Raw genomic sequence first — 24,091 nt, 5'->3', positions numbered from 1 at the left:
ACGGCCGGAGAAGCGGGTCGCGATGCATGATGGTTGCCTGTAGCAAGGGCGACGTCTGGTACGGTCTGCGGCGTACTGCTGGCACAAACGGGAACGCCTGCTGCTCGCCGCGAGAGAGCAGTTATACGTGCGTGGCGGAAGACTACCAGACAGCTATTGGTCTAGCGAAGTGGACTCGGATTGGCTGAGGAAAAAGGCTTGGCGGAAGCAGCAAAAGGTCCGTAGAAGCGGCAGCCTCTACTGATCTAGTACGCGCCCTCTGAACTAGCCTGCTTTCTGCAGGTCAGGCCAAGTACGGCTGATATCGGCCGGTGCGCCTGCGGAGTTTGAGCGATGACCCGCATAGCAGTGTTACATTGCGTGTTGGCGGCATTGCAGGAGACCCCAGAAAGACTCTAGTATGTTCCCTTCTTTGCCGATTTTGCGGAGAACCTTTTTCATTATCATATCAATACGCCTACCAGTATTGTGCTATAGCATCACATTTAAAACTTCTCATTTCCCTCCCTTCCTATTTTCGCACAGTCCATGATTCAGTACCTTACAATACCGTTCTTCAAAAGTACATTCTTAGAAATTTCTTCTTCAAATTGAGGTCTGATAGTAGTAGGCTGCTTTTGCTAATTTTCTTTCTTTGTCCCCCTTGTTTCATGCGCTTTTTTTCCCAAGAGAGCAAAATGCCTTAATTTAGTCCTTTTTGCAGTCGGCAATTTAGATGTTAAGTTTGTCGCCAATTCATTTCTGCTATTCCTAATTGCTTCGTCTTCTTCAGTTTACTCTGAGTCCATATCCTGTACTCCTTAGCCTGATCATTCCATTTCACACGTCTTGTAATTTTTCTTCACTTTCGCTGTGGATGGCAATGTTACCAGCGTATTGTATCACGCTGACTGTTAATCCCACTTTTGAAGCTTTCTGGCAATTTCCAGTTTCGTTTCGCAACACAGTGTGATTGCAAGAATGTTCTTTCCTATAAAAACAGTGATGTGCAGAAATAATGCACAGTATACCTAGATTTTGAAGTTTGGTAGTTTCGGCGAGAGATTAACAGCAAATGCAGGAGTGTCTCAAGGAAGTGTGACAGGACCGTTCTTATTCTCTCTATATATAAATAATCTGGAGACAGGGTGAGGAGCAGTTTATGAATGTTGGATGATGATGCACGAGAATACAGGATAACATAAGAGGAATTTATATCTGATGTGCTAAATGACAGCTTTTTTTAAACGTAGAAAAATGTAAATTAATGCAGATGAGTAAAAAAAAGAATCAGGTAATTTTCGAATACAGCATTAGTAGTGTGTTGCTTCAGACAGTCACATGAATTAAATATCTATGGCAAACGTTGCAAAGCGATATGAAGTGGAACGAAGAAATCTTGTTGATAGTAGGGAAGGCTAATGGTCGACTTCTTTCCATTAAGAGAATCTCGTGAAAGAGTAGCTCATGTATAAAAGAGACAGAATATAAAACACTTGGGCGACTCGTTCTTGAGTATTACTCCAGTGTTTGGGACCCACACCAGGTCGAGTTAAAGGAAAACGTCGAAGCAATCCAGAGGCGCGGTGTCAGATTTGTTACCGGTAGGTTTGATCAGCACACAAGTATTACAGAGATGCTTCGTGAACACAAATAGGAATCCCTGGAAGTAAAACGACGTACTTTTCGTGTTGAAGAATTTAGAAATCATTCTGTAATTGGAACAATGCAGCGATCTGTATAAAAAGCTAAAAAATCAAATAAGAACAGTTTCGATCGCGTTTTCAGATTTTTATTCCATAGCAACGGGTTTCATGGGAGTTTGTCCCACTGAAATACCGTAATAACACATATTCAGTATAGAGGGATGAAAATATGGCTAAAAACCTGTAAAATATTAAAATATCAGCTATAAAAATTAAAAAGTACGACATTATACACATTATGGCTGCTGGTGGTGGCAGACGGAGCGAGATCCGTAGATGCGAGGATGTCACTGCTGAATAAGGCAGCTTGAGTGGAGATTATATGCTGTAAGCTCCGCCCGTCGCATACAGCGCTAAATCATTGAAAACCAATCATGCGTTAGATATGCTAAATTGACTGCTTTAATCGAATTTGTAAGAAAAATGGGTACAAAAATAAATACAAAAAGTACATATATAAAATTTTATATCTACAATTCTATCATAATTTATTTAAGTAAATTGGCCATTTGTATGTACTCGTTGTAGAAGAGACGGATTTATTTGGTTACTATAGCAATGGCTTGGCATTATTGGCAGTTATTGACAGCGAGGTCCACCACAGACGGAGCGCTGCGGAGGCGGTAGATGTCTGGTGGCTTAGAAGTCGACCTACGTGCTTCACTTCTGCTCGGCGGTAGTAGCGAAGACTCTCTCCCACAATATAACATTCTATGGTCAGACTAAACCGCTTAAGCGACCTCTTCCATCGACGGTACATTACTGCAAAAGATCCTGGTAATAAACTTAGACAATACTGTCTTCAAATTTTCTATGTATTGCTTAGTATTAACGAAATATTCCTACAATAAAAAGTACACTGGTCTCTCAAAGAAATTTATGTAAAATGACGTGAAAGTAAAAGTCTCTAAAATATAAAAGAACGAAATAAAATACTACAGTAACAAAAGTCTGTTTCACTAAAACTGAGTATCTGTACACAAGCGTGCCTCTATCGGCATGAATTAGTAAAATACTAATCACTTAGATTTCGATTGGGTCTGTGTTTGATTGGTATGCTGTGTCATACTCAAGTGGTATGCAAATTTGGCCTTTCATAAATAAAGTTATGTATTCCTAGAAACCCAAAATTTGTTTGTCAGCAGCGGAAAGAGGCGTTACCTGTTGCGCAGCATTGTAAGTTTTTCACCGTTGCACTATGAGCCGAAAGTATTGTCTTGCGATTTCCTTATCGATGTGTGATCTGACTGCTTGTAACTCTTTCACAGAAGAGATAAAAACGTTACACTCAGCAAGACTGGAACCGCAAACCATAACAGACGCTTTCTCTCAGGTTAGCACGTTTCCACAGAGCTGGGAAGAGGCATGCGTCTACGTCTCCTCTTGGCAGACGAGTAGTGGCTACAACTCGTAACCCGCTATTTAAAGGACGAGATGAGATGCGATTTTCACGTGCCACGACTTTCCTGGGCTGAAAACCGTAAATTTTCGATCTTTTGTTACAGCTCAAGCGTTAATAATAACTCAGATTATTCAATGGAAATGACAGGAAAAATCAAGTGAACTTCGAGGATTAATTCCGTGCACACCAGGAAGTAACTCGCCGATCACAGGGTGTCTCAAAGACGCGGCTGCTACGGCCTGGAATACGTAATCCGTCTGATTCAGATGTCTGTAACTGGGTTTAGATACCGGAGCGTAGTTACTAATAATACTCAGAACTGACTGCAAACTAAGCTTCATAAATCAGTAACTCTCATAGTTGTTTTTATATATCTTTCGTAAGTATATTCAAAACTAAGAAAATCATTGACGAACGTTTTCTTCGTGCCTCGTCGATAGTCGAGCACAACAAACAAATAAAAATAAAAAAGTCTGTGTGTGTGTGAGAGGGAGAGAGAGAGAGAGAGAGAGAGAGAGAGAGAGAGAGAGAGAGAGAGAGAGAGAAGGAGAGAGAGAGAGAGAGAGAGAGAGAGAGAGAAGAGAGAGCGTGAGGGAGAGAGATAAAAATTAAAAAAAATGAGAGAGAGAGAGAGTAAAAAATTTTTGCAAAGAAACTGAATCACGGTATGTAAAGAAATCATTCATTAAAATGACACGTTCTACATCATTAACAAAAGTCGTATTCATGATCTGTGGAACAAGTATTAATCTAATCTAATCTAATGTAATCATATCATATTGCTGAATAGTCACGAAGAGGCACGAAGTATAGAAATTTTCGCCAATATCGGTAACCAAATCTAAACTTGAAGAAAAAGGTACGGTGGAAAAAATGCGAGTCTATTAAATGGTTAAGTAGAAGCAATCTTCTGACGTGGAGATCATGCTGTTCTCATGTCAGCCTTTTTTACATCGTGACTAATTTTGTAAGCTAAGCACTTCATCTGTTGCAGGACACTCCTGCGGCTGGGAAATGTGGTCACAATGGTCTGGTGGAACGAACTACCACAGGGGCAATGCGTTGGTTCAGGCATTTACTTTTAAGAGGCACAAACAGATTTATGTTACCTCTGGTAACCTCAAGAGAAAGACGTTATAACCCAGAATCAGCATTAAACATGACGTTCCTTCATTACATCCTTCATTACATCCAATTGGGCATAGCCGGTTTACGTTGGGAAATGTCATACGCGGAAGTCATGGTAAACAGAAATACTCTCTCCAGTAAACTTACTTACATTAGAAAATTTTATTGTATTTGATTTAAAGGAACAGGACTCTTATTTTAGTTGTACTTGATTGAACTAGACATTGAAAAATTTGGTGCTGGTCTGTGATTCGAATTCCTATTTCATCTTTGAAGGATCTGAATCTCTGGAACAGTATAGTTCAGTCATTTCGTTCCTTTTCCCTAGACTGCAATCTTCTCTAGGTCTCCTCCAAAAGAAGTATGTGGGTCAGAATCCTGATCCAGTACAAAAATATTCATTATTTCATTTCAAGCCCTATCACGTGCATACCAATCTGCTAACGAAAATTAATGTGCATTTTTAATGACTGTTCACGTGTTGCCAACAATCGCAATAGGTGTCGTTATTTCTGGTCAAACACGCACACATCTTACTGTTGGTGAGTAAGCAAGTGTTACTTAACTTATGTTCGTGGATAATAAAGGACGGTAAGTGTGCGCTTAGATTGTCGCTCAGGCACAAAAATTTGTATCCTTATTTTAGATTCAAACATCTAGCAGCTGGTAAGAAAATCGACACATAACATTTGATTTTACTTAGTTAACAATCCGATTGCGTGCTGGGTTCCTATCTCCATCACAGAACTTCACATCATGCGCTTCATCTTTAAATGGATGAACACTTTGTTCCTTCTGAATGGAGGTATATCACACATTTTTCGTGGTTAGTTAACAGGGACGAAAGGGACTTTAAAGGAGCCGCGGTTTATTACAAAAACTGTCGTCCTTTTTTTTTCAAGTTTAGATTTGGTTACTGATATTGGCGAAAATTTCTATAATTCGTGCCTCTTCGTGACTATTCAGCAATATGATATGGTTATATTAGATTAGATTAATACTTTTTCCATAGATCATGAATACGACATTTCATAATGTTGTATAACGTGTCATTTTAATGAAATATTTCTTTACATACCGTGATTCAGTTTCTTTGCAAAAATTTTTTACTCTCTCTCTCTCATTTTCTTTTATGTTTATCTCTCTCCCTCACACTCTCTCTCTTCTCTCTCTCTCTCTCTCTCTCTCTCTCTCTCTCTCACACACACACACACACACACACAGACACACACACACACACACACACACACAGTCTTTTTTTTTATTTGTTTGTTGTGCTCGACTATCGGCGAGGCACGAAGAAAACGTTCGTCAATGATTTTCTTAGTGTTGAATATACTTACGAAAGATATATAAAAACAACTATGAGAGTTACTGATTTATGAAGTTTAGTTTGCAGTCAGTTTTGAGTATTGTTAGTAACTACTCTCCAGTATCTAAACCCCAGTTGCAGATGTCTGAATCAGACGGATTACGTATTCCAGGCCGTAGCAGCCCCGTCTTTGAGACACCCTGTGATCGGCGAGTTACTTCCTGGTGTGCACGGAATTAAGCCTCTAAATTCACTTGATGTTGCCTGTCATTTCCATTGAATAATCTGAGTTATTATTAACGCTTGAGCTGTAACAAAAGATCGAAAATTTACGGTTTTCAGCCCAGGAAAGTCGTTGCACGTGAAAATCGCATCTCATCTCGTCCTTTAAATAGCGGTCCACGGGACAGTCGGGTCTGCAGCCGTGCTAGCGTGCGGAGCTGCTGCGCGCGCCGTCCGACGCTCCGCTCTCGGCGGTGTTTACTTGCGCGTCGCGGTGTTTGTGTCAATCGAGTCCAGTACTAACGTACACCATGGCGCACTCGTACCGCCGTGTAACGATCAAAGTAACGTTTCAGGCCGACCATCCACGACCCAGAGCTTTCGAAGTCGAACAGTTCATACGTGAGGATCTACGTTTGAACCCCCAGGACGTAATCGGCATACATTTCTCCATCACTGGAAGTGTTGTCTACATCAAGATGTCGACGGAGGAAATTTGCAATGACATAATTCACCGTCATGCCACCGGACTGAAATTTAAACACTCTGATGGACATATTGGTGCTGTGACAGTCGCCCATGCTGGATTCGGTCTCCGGACATTGCGGGTGTTTGAGCTCCCGTTCGAGGTGCCTCAGGATGTGGTCACTGCCGCTTTCCAACCATATGGCACCGTCTTTGGTCACGTCGCTGAGAAGTGGCAAACATTTACGACCTACCCCGTATTAAATGGCGTCCGGCAAATAAAAATTGATCTGACGAAATATGTCCCATCGTACCTGCTGATTGGCGGTGTGAGGGCCATCGTCATGTACGATGGACAGCCACGAACGTCCGTAGGATGTGGCCAGGAGGGACATGTACGTTCCGAATGTTTACACCGCCGTTTAATACAGACGCCGTTACGTGAAGAAACCCAGGCTTCGACGGTCACATCCTTACCCATCACCTACGCCAAGGTTGCACAGAACCCCGACGTACCAATCTCGATTGCGCCAGCAGCATCGTCAACGTCACCCGCCGAAGCACAACGCACCGACGACACCAGCACGGCGTCGCCTCCAGTGCTCGCTTCAAGACCGTCCGGGTTGCACACCGAAACCGATGCTCCTGTTGGAACCATGGACGTCGACCTCGGTGTCGTGCCGACATCTGCCTTTGTCCAGACGGGTTCGGCGTCAGATTCAGAAGGCCACATCAGAAAACAGCGGTCGTCTCGCAAACACAGGAAACGACGACGAACGCCTTCACATGAAGCCATTTCTCAGACGGCCCCGCGAGATGTCGACCTGATGTCTGACGGTTATCTCCCACATTGCGTCCAGTCACGCGATGTGGCAGCAACAGTCGCCCCTCCTGTGACACCTACTCTCCAAGCCAGCGACGTGTCCTCGCCGTTGTCAATGAATGATGACGGCGGTCCCCCTGCCACTCATGTTGCGGAATCCACAACACTCGTTCCGGAACTACGTGACCGTCACATGTCCACGTCGTCAGCTTCCTGGGCCGATGACGTTGAAGAAGAAGTGGAACAGACTGCCAGCGTGTCTGCACAGGAGTCCACCTCGGCGACTCTGAGGCTGGCCCCCCGCCAGTAATTATCACCACTGCGGAACCACCGGTGGGTCTCCACCTGACGGATACTTCTACCGCACATTCTGAAAATACTGAGGATGGCCGAACACAGAAATATCGTATCACCACGATGAATCTTGCCACCATTCGTGCCCCCCATAAACTGGACATGTTCAGAGACACTGTTTACTCTGCGGATGTGGATATGGCACTCTTACAAGAGGTGTTTGTGGCTGACTTCCTAGTTCCCACCGGATACAACGCCCATGTTTCCCCTGCATCCGACACCGGTAGGGCGTCGCCGTCCTGCTACGCGACGGACTCCCTGCAGAGGACGTCATCTACCTCCCCACTGCGCGAGGTATGGCCCTCACACTGTTCGACGTGCGTATTATTAATATCTACGCTCCGTCTGGCACTGGCCGCCATCATGACCGACAAACATTTTTTGCCGAAAGCTTCACACCCCTCTTCACCGGTCCGCAGGACGCTTTGGTACTCGGTGGCGATTTTAACTCGACGCAAGAGCCCGCGGACCAACTCCCGCGACATTCCTCTTGTGGATCTCTCTCAGTGGTCATCGACCGTCTACGACTTGTTGACAAATGGAAGAAGCTCCACGGATTTCAACCGGGCTATACATTCTATACTTCTCGCTCGTCAAGCCGCATAGATCGCATCTACGTTACCCGCTCCCTTGCTGATAGCACACGTCATGCGGAAGTCTGGCCCTTGGCCTTTTCAGACCATGATGCGTACCTCTGTGACGTCACCCTCGCCCGACAGCAAGTGTGGCATAGGCGTGGGCTGTGGAAACTCAATGTCGCTCACCTGATCTCCTCAGACTGTCGCCGTATGGTCGAAGAAGCGTGGGCACGCTGCCACCATCGTCGAGAAGCCTATGATTCCACCTTATCATGGTGGCACTCCTGTGGAAAGCCGACCTCAGGAAGACTCTGATGAGTTATGGGAAGGAATAAAAGGCGTGGCAAACTAATACCCTGCACTTCTACTACACCATTCTACGTGACTGTACGACGATGCCTTTCTTGCCAGCCCGGCAGTTGATGGTCCATCGCACGAAGGCGCAGATCTCCTTGATCATGCGGCGTAACTTGGAATGCTCTGTAGTCCGTTCTCGAGCTTATAATCGAATCCCTCAAGAACGTCCGTCGATGTACCACCTGCTTCAGGAAAGACAACGACGACGACGAGCTCTGATCCAAGTCCGCACTGATGTGGAAGGGCGCCGACATGACACCCAACAGCCGGCCGCGGTGGTCTCGCGGTTCTAGGCGCGCAGTCCGGAACCGTGCCACCGCTACGGTCGCAGGTTCGAATCCTGCCTCGGGCATAGATGTGTGTGATGTCCTTAGGTTAGTTAGGTTTAAGTAGTTCTAAGTTCTAGGGGACTGATGACCACAGCAGTTGAGTCCCTTAGTGCTCAGAGCCATTTGAACGACACCCAACAAACCATCTATCGTATTCTCCATGCTCATTTTGCCAGGCTATACGCAGCCGTACCGCATTCTGCAACGCTGATCACAGAAGTCGCTCAGCTTACTACGAACGCTCTTCCGGAGGATGAAGTGCATGACCCCCAAGACGACGTAACCACAGATGAAGTGGTAGATGCTATCAAGGCGGGTTCCGATAACAGATCTCCTGGACCTGACGGTATACCCATCGAATTTGATAAAAATTTTCACTATTTGTTGGCTTCCACGCGGACGGCAATCGCACAAGAGCTGATGTCACTGATGACAGTGGTCCCGAGCGCCTTTCTAGAAGGCATTATTATCCCCGTACATAAACCGCGCGGGTTATCGAGGGTCCAGGACTATCTACCAATTACTTTACTCAACAGCGACATGAAAATATTCACACGGCTACTGGCATCGCGACTCAAGAAGGTCGCATGTTACGTCACATGCTGCGACCAGACTTCCCTAGGAGGCGACAACAATATCCGTAAGGCCCTTTGCCGTTACAGAGACATGGCGGCTTGGCTTCACTGGACTTTAGTCAGGCTTTCGACCGTGTTGGCCATTTCTATTTACGGACAGTTCTTCAGCATATGGGTTTTCCTGGCGGTATTGTCACAGTGGTTATGCGCCTGTTGAGTAGTGCAACCTCTAAAATCACGTTCAATGGTCGCCTTACACCGTCCGTGGCCATCGCACGATCTGTACGACAAGGCTGCCCTCTTTCCACGATTTTGTATGCTTTCGCCTTGGAACCCCTGCTCCAGGGCATGCGCCAACGTTTGGAAGGTATGGCTGTGCACGGCCACCGTTTTTGTTGTACAGCCTACGCAGACGACATAGTACTATATCTGCGCAGTGAAGGTGAAGTACGATCAGCACTGACATGGGTGGCGATTTACGGCGAAGCGTCGGGGAGCTGCCTCAACGTGTCAAAATCCAAGGTCCTACTCATTGGTGAAGGCTTGCCGGAGAGATGCGTTGCCACCCTTAGTGTCACCGCCACCATACGGTGTCTTGGACTTGATTTCACACCAGACCTGCGCCGCTCAGCGACTATCAATGGTAGACTCTTGCTACAATGAGAGAAAATCTCGCAGATCAGCGGCTACGAGCTCTCGACGTTATCCAACGCGCGCAATACGTGAGCATGTATCATGCTTCCCGTATACCACACGTGGCTCAAGTACTACCAGTCCCAAATCTCCTGACGAGACGACTGTTGATGGCTCTCGGCTCCTTCGTCAGCTCGGGGATGTTATTCAAGGTGCAATATGAATCCCTCGCACTGCCACGAGATCGTGGCGGGGTGGGACTCATCCACGTGCCGACTCGTGTCAAGGCACTATACGCCAGCTCCCAACTAAAACTTTGGCACCGTTGCCCGCAGAGCCTTACTAGCCCCCTGCTTCACAACTTTGCACCGGCCTCCTTGTTCGCCCCAGTACTGGTATCGACCATTCCAACAACCTTTTCTTACATCCAACGATTTTTCCTAGAGTTCAGTCATATCTAAAGGTCCTTACCACTTAGACGTTTGTACCTCACGAAAACAGTTTCCGAGTTGTTACAACAGTGCCGCCCGTCCAACCCCATCGAACGTAAGTATCCACAGTACGTGTGGCGACACATATGGAAGGCGATCCATGCTCGTTTTCTTGAATCAGACGTTCAATCAGCATGGTACATCACCGTGAATGGCAAACAAGTTAACCGAGATCGTCTGCACCGCATCCATCTCACCGATTCATCCGTCTGCACCCACTGTGGAATGGAGGACAGGGATGTCCACCGGTTCCACTGTGGCACAGCGTTCGACGTCTGGACACCTGCGCGGCGAATTTTGGAGTTTCTTACTCGCCAGACACCGACTCAGATCTACGTCCACATTCTTTTGTACCCCGATAAGACTTTCTACCCCTCCGCCAAAACTCACTCTGCGAATTGGATCTGTGGCCACACGATCCGCTATCATTTTACTTCTGGCGACAAGTCTACGCTAGGATATTGGACTTATCTCAACGAACGACACTGCGTCCTGATTCGCAACCCACGCTATGAACAACATTTTTCCAATTTGGTTAAACGTTCTTATGATAGAATTATGAGTGATATGGAAGAGAATTTGGTAGTCTCTTGGATTGATGCTAGGTTCATATACTTATGATGTGGGTTCGATTCCAACTTCTGCTGAAGATTTTTGATAAGGAGAGGCAGATTCTGTTCTCTTCTGGCTCCGCCAAGTGAAGAAGGTATAATGGCATTGTGGTCTGAAATTCACGTTAAACTTGATATTCCTTCTCAACCAAGCAGACGTTAGGTTGAACTACAGTCAAGTCTGGATTCGCGTCCCGTAGAAACTTTATCAACAGTAACCTTTCTTATACTAGTTATTTATTTCTAGTGACGAAACAAACGCAATGTAGGGTCACAGGACACTTATTCCATCTTTTATTTGAGCTTCTGTATGTCGATAAAATTGGTTCTGATCTGAGAATGCAACTCAGACCGCCCTTAACGTTGATTTTGATCCCTTCGTGACAATACAGCTCGACTGCAATTTGTTGTTTGTTCAAAACTGCAGATTCCTCAACATCTCCACATATTGCGCGTGAACGATTTCGAATCTTGGCCCGGCAATAAAGCTTTCATTATGTATTATCAAGCTCTAGGATGAGAACACCTATCTGCTGGTGGGTAATAATTTGGTTTTTAATGTATTTTTATTCGTTGTCAACACTAACGGTATCTGACGTTTTTGAGTCCCAGTGAGACACAGAACTGTTTGCGAAATCATTGTAAATTCAGGGATTTTATTCCGAGCTGCTGGTGGAGAAAAGTTCGGTAGCTGATGTCTCTTTGCGTGCAGTCAAAAACGATATGTGTGGGCTCGATTCCCAGTCAGCACTGAACTCTTCGTCATATTATTTCTAGTTCAAACATGCTCACATGTCGCTGCTGGTGTAACAAACCCATTTTTAACGTTCGTTTTCTCTAGAATATAACAGCCATAGGTGCCACTTTGGAGTCCTGGGAAAGAAAAAATTAATGTTTCGTCTTGTCATTTCAGTTAAAACATCCAGCTACTGCCGAGAAAATCCGATATGTCACAGTTGATTGTGCTTCGATGACAATCCAGTTAGGTTCCGGGTTCGAATCCCTGTCCAACACAAAGCTTTACCTCGCGGCATTTCAAGTAAGTTACTTGTGAAGAAGCAATATTTGACCTCTCTCGTAGTTCGTTAACAAGGAAGATAGATGCTAGGTAGGAATTCGCGTCCGTTAACATTGTTTGCGTTATGTAATTTAAAGTTGATATTTGCTAACTAAAACTGTCTAAAATTGAGGTACATCACTCTCTGTATGCCTAGTCAGGAATGACTGTTAGTTACCGTCAGTCACGAAGTCTTTGCTTAGTTTGCATGACCTGGTTTGGACGAGACGGTTCGTCGTGTCATTTGAAGTTCATAAATATTCTCAACTAGTTGCTCGTGAATAAATTAAGTTTTTATTGTCATTTTGCGTTAAATAATAAGTATGGTATGTTATTTTGAAGAGGAAATCATGAATACGACGAACTTACTACGTGAATTACCTATCTGACGTAATAATGAGAGTGGTAACATTTCGTGTATCTCATTTATCGTAATAAATGTGAACTTACAATCCTGAAGAACCGTCTTATCTGTGATAAGATGTTCCCTGATATTTGTAGTACCTTGGTATTGCTTTACATCTTGAATTATTGCGATACAGAGCAGTGTTTGCTAGTGGTGACTTGTTGGAACCATTTTCAATAGCCAACGACTGTACCGAGGGGCGACTAGAGGACCTGCTAGACAGCTGCGCTATGTGGGTTGCCTTCGAATCAGGCGAAATGCAATTCAGGTCGTCTGGACACTTTTGAGCATGACTGTACCTACTGTACGTTCTGTAAACTGCAAGGCAAAATTTCTTCCTGTCTGGTAGGAATATTTCATGTCACAGTCTTGACATAATATCTTATATACCCCTGAATTTAAATACCTATTATTGAATTTGCCACACTAGGCACACGATTGGCAATTGCAATAATAGAATTTTAAATCTGTTATGAGGATACGACGAGAGAAATTATGAGTCGTAGGGAGGCATATAGACAGTGGCTTTACTTGGCGCCCACCGCTATACGCCGCACCATGGCTTGTGGAGTATGCATGTGGATGCAGATGGAGATGAGAATGAGGTCAATGCCTAACTGAAGACTGTGTAAACTCGAAATGAAATTACTCCTCTAGGACCTGGCGACTGTTTCAGCTTCTTAGCACCGCGAGGGAGGCCAAATTCTGTGTCCTCCGTACGGGTTGTTTGGAGCGGCGGGCAAACGGCGGCGTGTCTGCACGATCGTCCTGCGAGGAGACGTCAGCACTGGGTGGCTGTACGAGACCGAACAGGCAGCAGCCCGCTTCCAGCTCAGCCCGGCTGTGTACTTGCCTGTGCTCACTGGCGCGCATGCGCTGCACCGCACGGTATGTGGCGACCGCTGCAGGCAGCAAGTGTTTGCAGTGCACTCGCCCCGCCGGCGTCCACCGGCGCGCCGTCAGTGACCGCCCGGCCGACGTCAACAAGTTGCCCGCCCCCGCGGTAATTAATCGCCCTCTGCCAACACTCGCCTCGGCGCGCTCCGCTGCTGCGAGATGTCGGTACAGACAGCACAGCGCGGGTATCTCAACCTGCTGCGCAGTCTTCCACAGCTCGTGCGATCCCAGGTGGCGAAAATGAAAGGATCTTGCCTGTGCTGGCGATGAGCGGTAAATGTTAACAGGACTCCGGGATTTGAGGCTGATGTCCTATCTAGTATTCGACCGTGTAAGGCGTCAACAACGTTGCTACATGAAGAGAGTCCTCGATTTATTGGATACTGGCTGAAATGGCTATCCATGCCCGAAGCAGGATTCGAACCTCCGACCGTAGCGATCACGCGGTTCCTGACTGTAGCGCCTAGCCGGTCGGTGTGGCCAAGCGGTTCTAGGCGCTTGAGTCCGGAACCGCTCGACCGCTAAGGTCGCAGGTTCGAATACTGCCTCTGGCATGGATGTGTTTGATGTCCTAAGGTTAGTTAGGTTTAAGTAGTTCTAAGTTCTAGGTAACTAATGACCTCAGATGTCCCATAGTGCTCAGATCCATTTTTTTTTGTAGCGCCTAGAACGGCTCTGCCACCCCGGTCGGCTGTTGGAAACTGTTAAACATGTTAGGTTCTCGCAGCTCCAATAAGAAAGAAATAATGAGTAACAAAAATCTAGACATGTTATAAAAATATGTGTGTGTATGTGAGTGTACAGTCCACATCTCCTCCTAAACCACTGGGCCGATTTCAGCCAAACTTGGTACACATATCCGTCACTGGCAGGCAACAACCGCTGTGTGGGTAAGAACGACACGTAATGTAGTAAACAATGAGCTGCTTGAGAAACTACTTTTAAATGTATAACTTCTGTACTACTAACTGTTTCCGTGAGAGTACCTACATTAGCCGCTAAATGCATCTACAAAGTATATCATTGTATCACACATTGTTCAGGAGATACGATGTCATGAACACCGAGGTGCGTCGTCGTTCATGACTTATTACTTCTTAAATTTACTACTTCTTTGCTACTAACTCTAATTGCAACGTAAGTCACAGAATTCTATCTATCGCTTAAGCCTTGTCCTGCAGTTGGACAGGGTCAGCCATCGTTAATCGGATTTGGCATGTTAATGTTTAAGGGGTGGCCGGATCGCCTCCCTGTTGCCACCCTGTACCTCCCAGGACGGAATTAGTGTACACCAACTGTCTGCGTCGAGTGTAATCCATGGACTAGTGCGAATGTGTTTAGACGTCTGTGAGCCGTGTAACTGAGGCGGAACATGGTGACCAGCCCAGTATTCACCTATCAAGATGTGGGAAACCTCCTAAAAACCACATCCAGGCTGGCCAGCACACCGGCCCTCGTCATTAATGCGCCGGGCGTATTCGATCAGTGGCCGGCGCGCCTACCCGAGTCTAGGAAGCAGCGCTTTAGCGTTCTCGGCTACCCTGGCGGGTCAACATAAGACACAGAATATACCTACGAAAATGCACTAGCGTCAAAAATTAAAGCAACAATCCGCTGTTTCCCCGTCCAGTGTCTGGTTCATGATATAATCATACTAACTGTCAAAAGATGTCCATACGCTCGTGTTCTGCACGGAAAATGGCATGTCGGTCAACGGACGGTCACGCCAACGATGACATCAGGGCAGCTATCAAACAGTATAGTGTTTGCCGGGTACTCCCACATCGACAGTCGCAGTTTACATAGACAGAGACGGTGCAGTATAGCACAGAGAAGATGCCTGCCAGCCTCTGTGGTGGAGGGCCATATAAAAAATGGAAGTAGGACAGTCGCAAACTCATGTGACCCGATGGCTTTATGTGAATCGTTTTGTTGGCTCTCGGATGTGGCGACATTTTATAGAGACCTAAACGGTACCCCGAAGATTAGGGCACCGCGAACCGCATGTGTCATTAGAAAGAGAATACCTTTATTTAACTTTAAAGGCACGATGGTAGAGCCTTGGTACTGTACATCAACTGCCATCCGAATTCGCAGAATCCACTGGACGTATCGAGGCAAACGGCGTACAGAAGACTTCAGGAGAATGCTCTTCATTGTCGGAGACGTGCTGGATGTGTAGCTTACGTGCCTTCATTGAAGTGAACGTCTGGGGTGGAGACGTTCAACATGCCTCCTCGACGGTCAGTGAGCCAATGTTCTTTTCACGGACGGGTCCCGTTTGGTCTGGAGAGTGATTCATGGCGGATTCGCATCTGGAAGGAACTGGGAACACGATTTTGGGACCCAAAATATGTGGAAAAACACCTGTACCGAGGAGGATCCTTAATGGTGTAGGCAGGGCCATTTTGACCACTCGAATACTCTTCATGAAATTGTATGAGTGAATCAGCAAGGTTTAACTGACAATGTCATTGAATAATAAGATTCTCACTCTGCAGCGGAGTGTGCGCTGATATGGAACTTTCCTGGCAGATTGAAACTGTGTGCCGGACCGAGACTCGACCTCGGGATCTTTGCCTTTCGGGGCAAGTGTTCTACCAACTGAGATACCCAAGCGTGACTCACGCACCGTCCTCACAGCTTTACTTGCGCCAGTACCTCGTCTCCTACCTTCCAAACTTTACAGAAGCTCTCCTGCGAACCTGACAGGTAGGAGACGAGGTACTGGCGGAAGTAAAGCTGTGAGGACGGGGCATGAGTCGTGCTTGGGTATCTCAGTTGGTAGAGCACACGCCGGCGAAAGGCAAAAGTCCTGAGTTCGAGTCTCGATTCGGCACACAGTTTTAATCTGCCATGAAAGTTTCAATGTCATTGAAATTCACCAACAGCCGTGTGACTTAAGATATTATTTTATTTTTATGTGAAGGCTACCACTTTCAGCATATAATTATGTCATCTTCTGGCCCCATATGCATCTATCCAAATAAACGTAAATGTCTTATAGACCCATAAATCTCTGGACATCGTGAATTCAATCGTTACACTAGGGCTTTATTGGAAGCCCTGATAGCTATAGTTGCTAGTAAGTCTTCGAAAGAAGCCCTAGTGCAAAGACTGAATTCACGATGTCAAGAGATTTATGGCTCTATATGACATTTCCGTTTATTTGGATAGATGCATATGCATCTATGGAGCCTGAAGATGGCTTAATGAAATGCTGAAGGTGGTAGCCTTCACATTAAAATAAAATAATATCTTAAGTTAGATGCCTGTTGGTAAATTTCATTGACTTACACAGTTACTCAACCAGTCGATGTCCCCTGTCCATGATGGACGGACAGAGGTTGAACTGCTGTCAGGTATCGTGACGAGATCTAGCGAGGTCACGTGAGGTTGTTCCGAGGTGCTGTGGGTCCAGACTGCGTACTGATGGACGATAATGCTCGACCCCATAAAGCACAGGTGGTTGATGTTTTCTTAGTAACGGAAGATATTGCACGTATAGCGTGGCCTGTCCGCCCTCCCGATTTGATTCACGTATGACATGTCTGTGATGGATAAGAAAGACAGATTGCATCACGTCAGCATTCACCAACCACTCTCAAGGACGTGCGAGCAACTCTGCAGAGAAATTGGGCGTTATTGCCTCAACGTGAGATTCATGACATTATTCACACCATGCTCCTTCGTTGTCAGGTCTGCACTGCTGCCAGAGGTGATCACATCGCATACTGAACATATTAACCAGTTGTTGAAATATATGTGTAAATCAGCTAAGTTGGGAGAGAGGCAGAACATTTTTGTGTACTGTTGTGCATCTTGTGTTGTTTACGTTCTGTATTCTTTACATCCTTTCTAGTTTACTTTCACATGTTTATACTGTTTGGCGGCAAAATAAATGCAACCTTGAAAAATTTCCGTTTGTTGCTTTAATTGTGAACGCCAGTGTATAAGATTGTTCGACACATGGTTCAATAGATATGACGTCATAAACACTGATATCCGTGAAAAAATGCTGCATCACTCATTAAGCTTTCATACATTTATTGTTTACTACCAAGACAATCTCACGGGTTTTATCGCTTTGTAGCATTTATTATATTCAACTTACAACTATAAATTGTATATAAAATGAAACAGCAGCTCAAACAGTTTCGTTTGTAAATCTTTGCGCAAAGGGAAGTGTATGGACTAATCAAGAGTAACTGAAGAACGCTTTGAACGAATGAGAGCGTTTCACGCAGAGGCCCAAAGAACCCCTTTGGAAGGCTAGTCGTGAATTAGCAGTTCCAGTAAGTCTGTGCGGAAACATTTAACGAGACGCTTTAACTACGTCCTAGTTGTTTTCAAAGCCCTAAAGCCTAAAGGCTATAGTTTAGGTGCCATCTTTGACTGGGGGTCACCCAGCTGCACACATTGTGTATGTTTCCCCAACTCCACTTAGATGAAGTGTCGGTTCCTCGCTGAAGACGACACGCTCTAGAAGGTCTTCATCGTCGTGCAGCAACGTTCCGTTTGCAAAGTTGTCACAACTGTAGTCTTTAGGCCTGAAAACGATAAGGACCTTGTTTAAGCGTCTCGCTAAAAGTTTCTCCACAGACTTACAGGAATTGCTAATTCACGAGTAGCCTTCCGAAGGGGTTTCTTGAGTCTCCGAGTGAAAGACTTTCTCACTCGTTCAACGCGTTCTTCAGGTACTCTTGGTCATTCCATACTCTCCCTTTGCGCAAAGATATACAAACGAAACTGTTTGAGTTGCTGTTTCATTCGATGTTCAATTTATTATTCGAAGTTGAATATAATAAATGCTACAAAGCGATAAAACCCGTATATCCATTTTGAAACACCCTGCGTAGAAACATGTCCGTACACCGGCAAAGCAGCGAATGAAAAGTTCCACCTATATTACTGAATCGATTTCAATCAGATTTAGCACTCGTACTAATTACTAATTGGAAAGAAATAATGTACCTTTAAGAACTAGCAACCTCGTCTTACGATAGGGGTGACGACATGGAGAGAAAAGGGGGGGGGGGGGTAGGAGGAGATGAATAGAGGGACAAAGATGGGCAGAGGAAAAAGTAGCGGGTGGACAGAGCGGGCAAGAGCGGAAGGACAATGGCCGATCTCTCCACTGCAGCAGCTGCTAGATCTAGGATACGCTAAGCTACACGAACAACAAAACAGGCGCTTTATAAAATGCTGGTTAGTACAGTGTGGAACGTACACCCTAGAACTTGAGCGAAACATTCGTCTGTGGCACCGCAGCAAGTCTGCAGTGGCCGAACACCGACAAGAATGAGCGAAGGAAATCAAATTTAACAAACTTGCACACTGACCAAGCAGCCAGCGACGACGAAGCGCAAGATCAGAGAAGTCATAAAAGTAATAAAACACTCTAACAACATGAGCAGAGACGATGTATACAAGCTTACCTTATGCTGGCTGTCAGCGACAACACGTGGCGCTAGCCCTATCGGCGAGAAGCTGTCTGCGTCCAGCATGGGAGAAACAGGAGACCGCGGCTTATTCACCGATGAGCGCCAATCGTATCAAACAATGCAACAAGCAACAGACAACGGTATATCCCCATTCCCCGCACCATAGCACCCTATTATAACAAAGTTCCCGCTCTTTTCGTCTCAAGTGACCAAATTTAACAACGACCTTTTCCAAATTATGCCGTAAGTCTCGCTCAATGAACAGTATGGCTGAATAAAAACTACTCCACATAGCTAAAGCACATCAGTAACAATAAGGCAACTGTAACCGTGGTTGAAACGTTAGTTTCTCCAGTAAAAGTACACTATGACGCAGTGCAATACACAGAAACTTCTATGTCAACTGACTCTGAGTGTTCTACTCTCCTGGAAATGGAAAAAAGAACACATTGACACCGGTGTGTCAGACCCACCATACTTGCTCCGGACACCGCGAGAGGGCTGTACAAGCAATGATCACACGCACGGCACAGCGGACACACCAGGAACCGCGGTGTTGGCCGTCGAATGGCGCTAGCTGCGCAGAATTTGTGCGCCGCCGACGTCAGTGTCAGCCAGTTTGCCGTGGCATACAGAGCTCCATCACAGTCTTTAACGCTGGTAGCATGCCGCGACAGCGTGGACGTGAACCGTATGTGCAGTTGACGGACTTTGAGCGAGGGCGTATAGTGGGCATGCGGGAGGCCGGGTGGAGGTACCGCCGAATTGCTCAACACGTGGGGCGTGAGGTCTCCACTGTACATCGATGTTGTCGCCAGTGGTCGGCGGAAGGTGCACGTGCCCGTCGACCTGGGACCGGACCGCAGCGACGCACGGATGCACGCCAAGACTGTAGGATCCTACGCAGTGCCGTAGGGGACCGCACCGCCACTTCCCAGCAAATTAGGGACACTGTTGCTCCTGGGGTATCGGCGAGGACCATTCGCAACCTTCTCCATGAAGCTGGGCTACGGTCCCGCACACCGATAGGCCGTCTTCCGCTCACGCCCCAACATCGTGCAGCCCGCCTCCAGTGGTGTCGCGACAGGCGTGAATGGAGGGACGAATGGAGACGTGTCGTCTTCAGCGATGAGAGTCGCTTCTGCCTTGGTGCCAATGATGGTCGTATGTGTGTTTGCCGCCGTGCAGATGAGCGCCACAATCAGGACTGCATACGACCGACGCACACAGGGCCAACACCCGGCATCATGGTGTGGGGAGCGATCTCCTACACTGGCCGTACACCTCTGGTGATCGTCGAGGGGACACTGAATAGTGCACGGTACATCCAAACCGTCATCGAACCCATCGTTCTACCATTCCTAGACCGGCAAGGGAACTTGCTGTTCCAACAGGACAATGCACGTCCGCATATATCCCGTGCCACCCAACGTGCTCTAGAAGGTGTAAGTCAACTACCCTGGCCAGCAAGATCTCCGGATATGACCCCCATTGAGCATGTTTGGGACTGGATGAAGCGTCGTCTCACGCGGTCTGCACGTCCAGCACGAACGCTGGTCCAACTGAGGCGCCAGGTGGTAATGGCATGGCAAGCCGTTCCACAGGACTACATCCAGCATCTCTACGATCGTCTCCATGGGAGAATAGCAGCCTGCATTGCTGCGAAAGTTGGATATACACTGTACTAGTGCCGACATTGTGCATGCTCTGTTGCCTGTGTCTATGTGCCTGTGGTTCTGTCAGTGTGATCATGTGATGTATCTGACCCCAGGAATGTGTCAATAAAGTTTCCCCTTCCTGGGACAATGAATTCACGTTGTTCTTATTTCAATTTCCAGGAGTGGTGCTTGCGCCATTATATAAGCTCTAGATTGTTTTTCTGAGGTATATGGAAGCAGATGCCTAAGCACTGGTCACGCATTTCTCTTAAATAAAGGACTTTTGATTGGCTTGCGCGGAACTGGCGCCTGATGCGTTGTGTCGGATTTAAATCAAGCGAACCTGGCGATCAAGACATAATTGCGAGTTCACTAGTGTCTTGTGTTCAAAACACTATCACGCGATTCTGGGATGTGACATAGACAGTTGTCCTATTGTAAGACTACTTCGTCGGAGCTGAAGACATCAAATATGATGATATGTTAGTAATTTGTAATAAGGTTCAAGTAGTCGGCAGCCATTATGGTGGCATAGGTACTACCACAGGTCCACCGAGCGAGGTGGTGCAGTGGTTACCAAACTGGACTCCCATTCGGGAGAAGACGGTTCAAAACCCGCGCCCGGCCATCCTGACTTAGGTTTACCGAGATTTCCCTAAATCACATCAGGGAAATGCCGGGATGATTCCTTTGAAGCGGCTCGATCGACTTCCTACCCCATCCTTCCAAAATCCGATGGGACTAATGACCTCGCTGTTTGGTCCCCTCCCCCATGTCAACCAACCAACCAAGCACAGGTGCCCTGTAACCCTAAGTGAATGTCCTTCATATCACAATACTGATCCCATCAGCCTACGTCCGTTGCGTGGTCACGTTTCGACCAGCCATTCACCCGGATGAATGTCGCTCCATTCAGCCACCCATCTCTATGATCCCAAGCCAACTGAAATTGCAAATGAGATTCCGTTGGGTCAACGCTGCAACACGTAAGCTTCTTCCATTCCGGAGCCTAGTGTTCAACGACCCGTCCGGATTGATTTTCTTCCATCAGAACCTCCGGAAAACTTGCGCCTGTATCAGCACTGTATGTGTCGTCTGATCTGCCACAGGTCACAGACCATCGTGCCACCCTCCGACGTTCTCGTTGTGTGATGAGGTGCCGATGATCAACAGTCGCCTACACATGGCTTCACCGTCCTTTCACAATTTTCCACATTTGCTCACGATAGCACTAAGCGAACATCCGATGAGTTTCGTCGTTTTCTAGTTTGATTGTTCCCAGGCGCCAGACTACAAGAATCTGTCATTCATCTAAATAGCTTATGTCAGCGGATACCTAGGTTCTCTGTTCGTATTGTCACTACAATGTTTCCCCTTTCATTGTTGCACATTTATATACTTTCTTCTCCACGTCATGGGCCTGTAGCATCACGAGGGGCCTTTCAGTCTCTCGGAGGACAGTAATCATAATATTTTGACACGACAATGCTATAACTTTTTAAATAAACACCCGTCCGTTGATTGACGTTGGGGACCTAAGCATACATACTTTTCCCGATTTTTCTGATCTCTGAAATTGACTGTTTCGATACATGGGTAATCTTTGCCTGCAGAACGATATCTTACTTTGCAGCGGAGTGTGCGTTGATATAAAACTTCCTGACAGATGAAAACTTTGTGTCTGACTGAGACTCTAATCCAGGGCTTTTTCCTTTCACGGGCAAGTGCTCCGCCGACTGAGCTACCCAAGCATGACCAAGGCTCGTCCGTACGGCCTTACTTAACCTTTCATATGTCCACCACGAAAACGTCACAGAAATTTTCCTGAGAAACTTACGGAACTGGCGTTTTAAGAAGTAAGTACAGTGCATACTCGTGGCTTTTAAAAAAGCGCAGGTCACTTCAGTATATAAGGAGGGTAAAAGAACGTATAATCTTCCTACCTCTCCGGCTAATTAGGCTTTTCTATATGACCGGCTACCTAAAGTCCCTAATCTATCCGAAGAATAATACAAAACCGAGAGAAGTAGATGAAGTTATAACTGGATGGCTACTGCTCAGTATTTTGGCAATGACGATTAGAAACAAAGTTCGGTTAGCGTTATAAACATTTTTAATTACGTAAACTAGTTTCGTTAGTTAAAATTAGTTGTTGGAAAATTTGGATGAAGGGTTTTCAAAGTATGTCATTAATGAAATAACCAACAGTCGCCAGTTCCTCGCCGAAACAAGAATAATTAAATAAAAACTGAACTTTATACTCGTAAGCAATCTTACATAAGAATAGTTACTGGCGTAATAACGTAGGAAAAGCACCTAACGCACATTTCACACCACACGTGTCACAGTAGTCAAATAATAATCAAACAGCAAACACTTGCAACATATTATATGAATTTTGAAAGATCAATTAAAGTAAGATTGTTTACTGGCTGAGGACAGGAACTTTTTGTTACGTTACTCACCGTAATACTAACTGACGTAGGATAGTTTGAATTTACTCATTGGTAAAGACTGTGATTTACCTAGTAGTTACCCTGATATTTCTTTGTAATGAAAGTTATAAATTATGCCACAAGCTATGAATTAGAACTGTGCTTTGACAATAAAATACAGTGTCCCAGTTACGTAAAGTTTTACTACCAACTTTTTTATTGTGAAAGTTATCCTTTTTTTAACAAATAAATTAATACTGAATTTTCTTGCATTATATTTCTGACATTATTCATACTACAGCCAAGGATTTTATTATTACGTAATTGCCAAAAAGTTGAAAATTTATGTTTCGATAATCTAATAAATTATTGTTCACTTCATTTTCAGGTCGTTTTCTGCTTATCTCGGTTCGTACACAGGGATAGGATGGATACTACTTGGATGATGACTTGAGAAAATTATTTACGTGGAATATGCACGAAAACAATGTTATTTAAACAATAAAATTCCTCCAACTACACTAGTCAGCCTACTACACTTCTAGTTATAAAAATTCTAGATCTTACTTCACTTTATGATGCTGTTGGTTTGTCGAGTGGCTTTATTTAGCGGTAAAATTGGGCACAGGTTGATCTTCTTGCCATACTACAGCCAACAACAAGGACCCACAGGACTCTTGATGTTATGTGAATTACTCTTGCTGCATTTGTGCTGTGCCCAATAAATGTGATAACTTCCTCATGTTTAACATCCGCCGAACCAACCATTTCAGTTTTCACTGCTTCGCCGTTCGGACACAGACATTTAATCCCAGCACTTTTGCATAGCCACACCGTCGAATACACACAATCAACGACACCAATCGTGTCTTCGCCACTCTGAACTACTACTTTTTTCGCGCGTTCTCACGCCCAGCGATAATGCATTTAAAGTTTATTACACTTTTTGACAATATCGTTTCCCTGACTAGGCCAGCGTGTCTAGTTACAAAATGTTAACATTCCATGCGTTATCTCTTCCTTGAATAACAGATAGCAATTGTAACTTGACAACATATTTACAAGAATAATATTCAGCACAACTAATATAGAAAACTTCAAAAAACACGTAGAAAATATATGATCATCCACAGGGTTGTGGTTTTATAAACGGACCCGTAAAATTATAGACCAATATCCCAAACTTCGGTTTGCAGCAGAAGCCTTGAACATATTCCCAGTTCGAATAT

This window comes from Schistocerca gregaria, chromosome 1, assembly GCF_023897955.1.
Source record: "Schistocerca gregaria isolate iqSchGreg1 chromosome 1, iqSchGreg1.2, whole genome shotgun sequence".
Classification (NCBI taxonomy): domain Eukaryota; kingdom Metazoa; phylum Arthropoda; class Insecta; order Orthoptera; family Acrididae; genus Schistocerca; species Schistocerca gregaria.
Note: the sequence above shows the minus strand (reverse complement) of the source record.